Raw genomic sequence first — 7,649 nt, forward strand, 5'->3', positions numbered from 1 at the left:
TTTCTGGAGAACAAGCCCCGGCTCCTGCGGCTTAGCCTTTGTTCAGTGTTTTAGCTCGCTGAGGCCCTCTGGTGGTGTATGTATGGAACAGCTAACCTTCTAGCCTTAGTCACTTTATGGGAACTTTATAAAACATAAAGGAGGTAAAAAAAAAATAAGATGAGCAACCGCTAAACTTCGTTTTGGCAGGAGTAGGAATGAAAGAAGCAAGTACATATTCAAAATCTTCCAATTAAACTTCATGGTACCTCATAGGCTCTGTAAATGAGCAGTTTTTGTGTTTTTATGGTAATTTCAATATCAACTCGATTAGTTGATAAAGTTAAATGTCATCCAATGAATCTGCCATCATACAATTAAGTCAAAAACCATGTTCCTTGTGTGACTGAATTGGTCATATATTGATAAAACAATATCACATTCAAGACCTACAATAACACCATGACAATTCAAATGTAATGGTATGTTTCAAAGGGGATTCTAGACTTTTTCTGACTCTTTCTAGGGTTCAGGTTATCGTCAGCTACTGGTGCTGGTGTAGGCACCCTACACACTTCACAAAGAAATCCTAACGCTGTCCAGACCTGCTGCTATGTCATGAATGTTAGTGTAAAACTGTTGTACCAATGTTAGAATCCTTGTATTTCTTATAATTGTCCTGAATTGATTGTAGGTTTCTTGTTTTTAACAATTGGCAGTGGCTCAGGTCAGACATACCTGGGCACACATTAAGTGCAATTAGGTGTTAGGCCCCCAGAGCACAGTATCACTCACATGCCAGCATTTTTGGCCGCATACAGTAGACAGAAGATACCCACAAACTATACGTTCAGAATGTACAGTATACAGTATTTTATGGTCACTGGATTGCAATCGGCAGTTTCTAGATGACATTTTAGGAAAATAGGCATTCGCTGAATCCTTTTGTTAATACTTTTGTCTACTGAATTGCATACAGTCTGCTTGGTCACAGTACTGCACAGATACATTTTTGTTCATTAGCAGTCAAGTTACTGTGATCAAGCTAAGATCGACGGTACTAAACATGAGAATTTGATATTGCTGCACAGTATACAAGATGTGCGTCAAGTGTAGAGTATGTATTTTCTTGGCATAATTGCTTGCCTACCCTCTGTATTAATGGATAGTGATAGTGAGCGATGTGCTCCCGGTATGGCTACCCTACCAGTATTTGAGGAGATCGACAAAATTCTATGAAATTTCTGATGAAATTTCGCAATGTTTACACTTATCAGAATTATAACTAACCGGGGACTGTATATTGTCCAGTCATGTCTTCTGAACAGCTGTTTCATCAGTCATCTGTCTGCTTGCCTGAAATGAAACTCCCCTACGTCCAAACTATCCAAGGGTTTAAATGTTCTAAGACCTCTATCAGATGTAACTTGCATGTGCACTGTACTGTATGCTATGGATATGAATCGTCCTGGTCCTCTTCTGTTCTATATACTGTACTATACTGCTGTCTTTAGGGCTTTTTCAGAGTTAAGATAAGCACGCACAACAGGCACTTAATACTAAAATGGGATGCCTCTTCTAGGGTCCACTACTCATACTGTACCTTGGACATACAGGTATTATTGGTCCTGTTTGAGTTGAGAGTCAAGATTTGAGGGGTGGAGGGTGCGCCTGATGCAGCAGTCTCAGAAGCAGTGTCTTAGTGACATGTGACATATGAAGAATCTCTTTGGAAAACAAAACACTTCTACTTCCTGTCACGGCCGTCAGGGTGTGGGTTGCTAGGTGCCGTCTGAGGAAGCTTTAATTTTAAGTTTTATAAGCTCATACTGACAGGTTGGAGCAAGTCCCCACAATGCAACAGGCACAGCAAAGTGGCAATCGGCGCTGAAGTTTTTGTGCAGGGCGAGATGTGGAATACGTCTAGATAGGAGGAGACTTGTGGCATGTTGCAGAAGTCTATTTCTATTGGTTATAGAAAAACAAAGCAGGATTCAAGTGTTTGACAGGTATCCTATGCCTCTTTTGTTTGATCTTGATGTTTAAAGTAACTGTGTAGACAGGTGTTATCAATAGACGGGAGTTTCAGATGAAGTTGGTTTTCAGTGCAATAGACTACTGTTACATATACTTGCTCTAGCCAATAAATAATATCTGATTTGTAAAACTGCTTCATGTACTGTAGGCCTACTGTATGTGGCGACATTTATGTAAATCTTAACTTCCAAATTGATTGAGAACATACTGTAGCCTGGTTATTGCTTTATTTATTCAAATGTGAGGTTAAATGGAGCTTAGGCTAAATCAAATGAACCTGTCGTCCCCTACCCATGATGCATTTCGTCAGCATGTACAGTTGTTGAATGTGTAAGTGGAGTGGGTCTTTGTAGATTAGATGCATCTAGAGCCGGCATATTGGCCCATCATATTTTTTGTTTGGTCTAAAATGTAAGCATTTATTCAAAAGTCAGTAGTGAATTAAAATTTCAGTGATTAGTTTTTTCTAACCTCAAGTGATTTTAACTTTCTTTAGGACAAACTGATGAAGGTCATACGACTGAAAAATACCTATTAAATTGAGATTTGTTGGTCATTGGCTTTCTCTGACGCACCTGTCATACTACAGAAAAAAGTAAAATGATAAAAAATAATTAACTAGAATAGCTTCTAAACACCTCAAGTTATGAACTCTGTGGCCTCCTGAGTATTATAGACTACTTTTACTGAGACACCAAGGATTAGGCTACTTCTACTGAGACAAAGAGCGTTTTTTGTTTTTAATAGGCCTATCTAGACTAATGCAAATCAATCATATAGGCAATCTTTCAACTGTCTCTGGGCTCGTTTGAGAGGATCAGGACTGTGCAGTCAACAATCAGCATCGATCGCCACCTTGTTGTGCCTATTGCATTGTGCAAAAGATTTCTAAGCACCGTGAGATTTTGAGCTGTAGTGCAGTAATAGTATCGGCGCTACGCAACACTGCAGTTCCTCCTCAGTGACTGGGCCAGACAGCCCCACCACAGCAGGGCCGGACACAGGAAGTGAGATGTGTTGATTTTTCATGATATTCTGCATCAGGTAGCTACGAACACTCCCCCTCTCAAATCTCAATTACTGTACAGAATATCTACCTTTGAAGCAGGTGACTACAGTTTAAACCCTCAAATAATCTCTTGCCAATGTCTTACAATTAAAAGCATGCATGATTTAAAGTGATTCGTCAAGCAAATACTATTGGTAAAGCCTCATAAAAAGACACCAAAGATATTTTTTTTGACTCTTTGTGGGCAGGTGCTGTGACGGGGGAAATATTTAAGATGTGATGCCCAATTATGGAGTGTGTGTGTATATATATATATATATATATATATATTATAATATTTATATAATAATTATAATATATATGGTAACACTTTACAATAAGGGTACATTAATAAGCATTAGTTAATGCATTATTAAGCATTAAGTAACAGTTAACTAATGTCTCTATTAACCATTTGCTAATGTTATTTATGTTAACTAAGGTTAACTCACCTAACCCTAACCTTAACTAAGGTATTAACATTAGTAACCTAACCCTAAATAAGCATTAGTTAACAGTTAACTAATGTTTTTTGTGACCCTTATTGTAAAGTGTGACCATATATATTATATTTATTATATTATATTTAATATATATTTAACACGCGATGCCCAGTTATGGAGTTCACGGACAACTTTACCCCAAATCTATTTTGTCATAGCCTACAGTATATATTTTCCATGGATAATGGGTAGGCCTAGCCTACTGTATGTCATTAATTACATTATATTGCTACAGTAAATATCACACTTGTTTTCATAGGCTCTTCAGAGATAAGCACAGGTTAATTAGTTCAAACCATTATCCTCACTTTTACCTGGCACTGCCGAGCATATGGTTCCCAGACACCATTGCATGCCAGAACAGTGTGGACTGCTGCGCCTTTAAATAAGTAGGCCTACAGTAAGTCAGCTAATTTGGTTAATTTCTACAAAGCTACCGGTAGCTAATTGTAAAAAGTAACAGAAAGATATGATATTTATATCTAAATGGTGATTACGTTAAAGAAAATCAAACATTAGTGGACTAACTACGATATGGCAATAATATACCTCTTAAAACAGGGTGAAGTTGTCCTTTAAGCACCTTCTTATTAGGGGTCTGAATATGAACAACTTTTGCTGCTTTACTTTATTTGGTTTAAAATTACAGGGACAGTGCACATTAATAGACATTTCTGTAAATCTGCCAGTGTTAGCCAACGTGGCTAGTTTTCAACTGCAGTCCCTTGGCAGATGTTCTTGCACTCTGAAAAAGAATGGGGTATATACAAAAAAAATACAACAAGCATCCAGTGTACAAGACAAGACAATACATGGTGGACAGTCCCATACAACAATACGACATTCTAGACAGCAGGACCATATGGCTTATGTGGGCTCTTAAATTCTGTCAACCCCAATTTCATTTTCTTACTGTTAACAGTATATACTCTACCCTGTCTTTGAAGTTCAAGTATCTGTCCTTTTTACTCAGTGCAATCGAAGCCAGAACTAATGTAAATATCAGTTTTAGAAATGTATAACCTCACCACATAAAGGCTGATGGCACACTGGGTCTGAGTGAATGAACCAACAAGCACAAGTAGAGCATGTCATTACTTTTCTGTATGAAAGTATCCCTTACAAAACGGATAGTTGCTTTATTTTTTAGGCTTTGCATAGAACTAAGGGGAATGAAATGGGGGGGGGGAATCCATTAACTTAATATTGTCTTCTACACAATTTGAACCTAATCTGTTGTGAAAGAGAGAGAGGGGTAAATCTGTGTTGTGTGGAAACGGAGCAAGTCTGTTTTTTGCTGTAAAATAATCCTCATTATTATCACCTATGTAAGGAACTGAAAGTAAACTGAAGTGTATAAAAAAGGGGACTCAAGATTCAGTATAATCTTTTTTTCTTCTGACCAGTTGTAAAATGACGTAAATTGTCATGGTTAAGGTTTTCATCCAAATGTAGCATAATCAGCAGCGAGCTATACTTGTGAATAAAATATTTCAGTCTTAAGTCTGGTCATTCTTCAACACACCAGAATGAATGAGACTCTGTACTGTAACCACCACCAGACAGTAGATGGCAGTATAAGATAATGTACATTATTGTCTAGTTCTAGTCCTTGATGGGACAAGCTAATGTACATTATTGTCTAGTTCTAGTCCTTGATGGGACAAGCTAATGCACATTATTGTCTTGATCTAGTCCTTGGTGGGACAAGCTAATGTACATTATTGTCTCGTTCTAGTCCTTGATAGGACAAGCTAATGTACATTTTCTAGTTCTAGTCCTTGATAGGACAAGCTAATGTACATTATTGTCTAGTTCTAGTCCTTGGTGGGACAAGCTAATGTACATTGTCTAGTTCTAGTCCTTGATAGGACAAGCTAATGCACATTGTCTAGTTATAGTCCTTGATAGGACAAGCCTAATGTACATTGTCTAGGTCTAGTCTTTGGTAGGATGTGGGACAGTAGCATATGGAATAGTATTACTCAGGTAAAACGCTTCCATATCACACAAAGAAATAAGCATCCAAAAGGTATAGTTTACTCCTTTTTATTATAAATACAACAAAAAGCAACTCAAATTATTTATTTTACAGTCAATATCAATATTCAGATATCGGCATACGAAGTAAACGTTCAACAACGCCAAAGAAACACTTAAAATAAATCTTCGTCCAGCATATGCAAAACAGGTAAATACAGTTAACTTATAAAAATCATACAGTACAGTAGTATTTGTCAACAAAAATCATACAGTAGTATTTATCACATAAAATCAAAAAACATTGCCAAATGTCAGCTTAAATAAATCATTAGCAAAATCCCCAAATTATTTTCGGCAGACTTTAAAGTACGTCAGTGTTTATGCAAATGAAACAAAGAAAAGTGAATTGCATGTTTCAGCCCATCTACAACCTCGGGAACTCCTTGCATTATGTACATAGCTATGGCTTCAGGCAGGACGAGGTCTGTACCAACACCACTGGCAAATGAAAATGCAAACAAGAAATCATTGCATATTTTATTTTTATTTTTTCTTCCTTTCTAAACTGTCAAGTCACACTATGTTGTATTTTTTAATCTTTTGCATACAAAACATAAAACATGGATATAATATATTTTTTGTAAATCCCAAAATAGTTCACAATTTCTGGATAGCTATAACCTGTTTATCGGTAGATTGTTTTTACTGTTCTGAGGAGGAAAATGCCCCTCCAAACCTACAGTAGCCTGAAGCAGTGTCCTTACTGGCTTTCAACTCATGATATTGCTTGCCATTGAGTTGCTTTACAACATAGTGGCACTATGTGATCTTCTATTTAGTGTTAAAACCAGGAATTTGAAATACGATGCTGAGCGACGAGAATATTCCAGAATGATACATGTATATTTCTGGTACATGGTCCTAACAGAAAGATGTCTTTTGATTGATGACCTGGGAAGCATTGCATGACTGCAAGGGTGTTCTCTGTCCTTTTACTGTCAGTCCTAAGAGAATGTCTATGGACTTGCACTCCTCATATCAAAATGTCTAGTAGCCCTATCCCACAGCATGTACATGTACCCCATTCTAAATATAATATTAATATACTAACAAGTGTATTTGTCTGTACTTCTTCTTTGTGTGGGTTCATTGCTAGTCTCTCTCTGTCTGTACTGATCATGTGGATGTTGTTTAAACCAACCTTCGGGTGACACCTGCGGCACTAATTGACTTATTAACTTTCATCAAGAATATTTGATCATACAAATAAAAAAAATCTTAACATTCTTGTCCAAGCAAAAATGTTAAACAACATTTAAGAAAATAAGATGGAAATCTCACAATGATATTATTTCTTGTTAATGCACTGTATGTCATACAATGTGAAACAAATAATTCACAGTGGACATATTTCACACAGTGTCTGAAATTGACCTTATAGACAACCAAACACTAGTTTGCTTTTTTTGTCACATACATGATGCATGACGCATGATGGTTGAACAATATTCAGGTACTAACCAACTAAGCTGAAATGAAAGACAAAGACTTTTGAAAAGGTTTCCACAAAAATATGTTTACAGTGGCATATTTGAGCATGTCGTTTTCAGGGAAGATACACTTAACATGATACTTATTTACACGTTTATACTTTTTTTTCTCTAGAAAAGTTTCACAAGTAAGATCTGTATCTTGCATACAAATGTTGTATAAATGTTACTAACTGACCGTTTTATTTGTATTTTTCACAATTTAAAATAGGACCATGGGTTTGAGTAAAAGCTTACTTACTTATTTTGATCTGAACACTTTTAACTCATCTTATCCTCCATTTGAGTTTCTCTCTTCAAAGAGAAGATGGCGCGCCTGCTCGTCTGACCTCTGGACATGTGCTTCGGCTGGCGCTCTGGCGTCCCGTGTGGAACTGAAACACCAGCGAGACTCAGGCGCTTGGCGCTAGTGGGATAGCAGGCCATGCTCCCCAAGAGGCCAGATGCTCAAGTCTAACCAGCACCATCGCTTTCACTTTCATCTGTTTTCTTCTCATCTCTCCGTTTCCCCTCCGGTCTCCATCCTCCCCCTCCTCCTGTTGCCCGTGT

Source organism: Borostomias antarcticus (assembly GCF_949987555.1).
Source record: "Borostomias antarcticus genome assembly, chromosome: 1".
In the NCBI taxonomy this organism is placed as follows: domain Eukaryota; kingdom Metazoa; phylum Chordata; class Actinopteri; order Stomiiformes; family Stomiidae; genus Borostomias; species Borostomias antarcticus.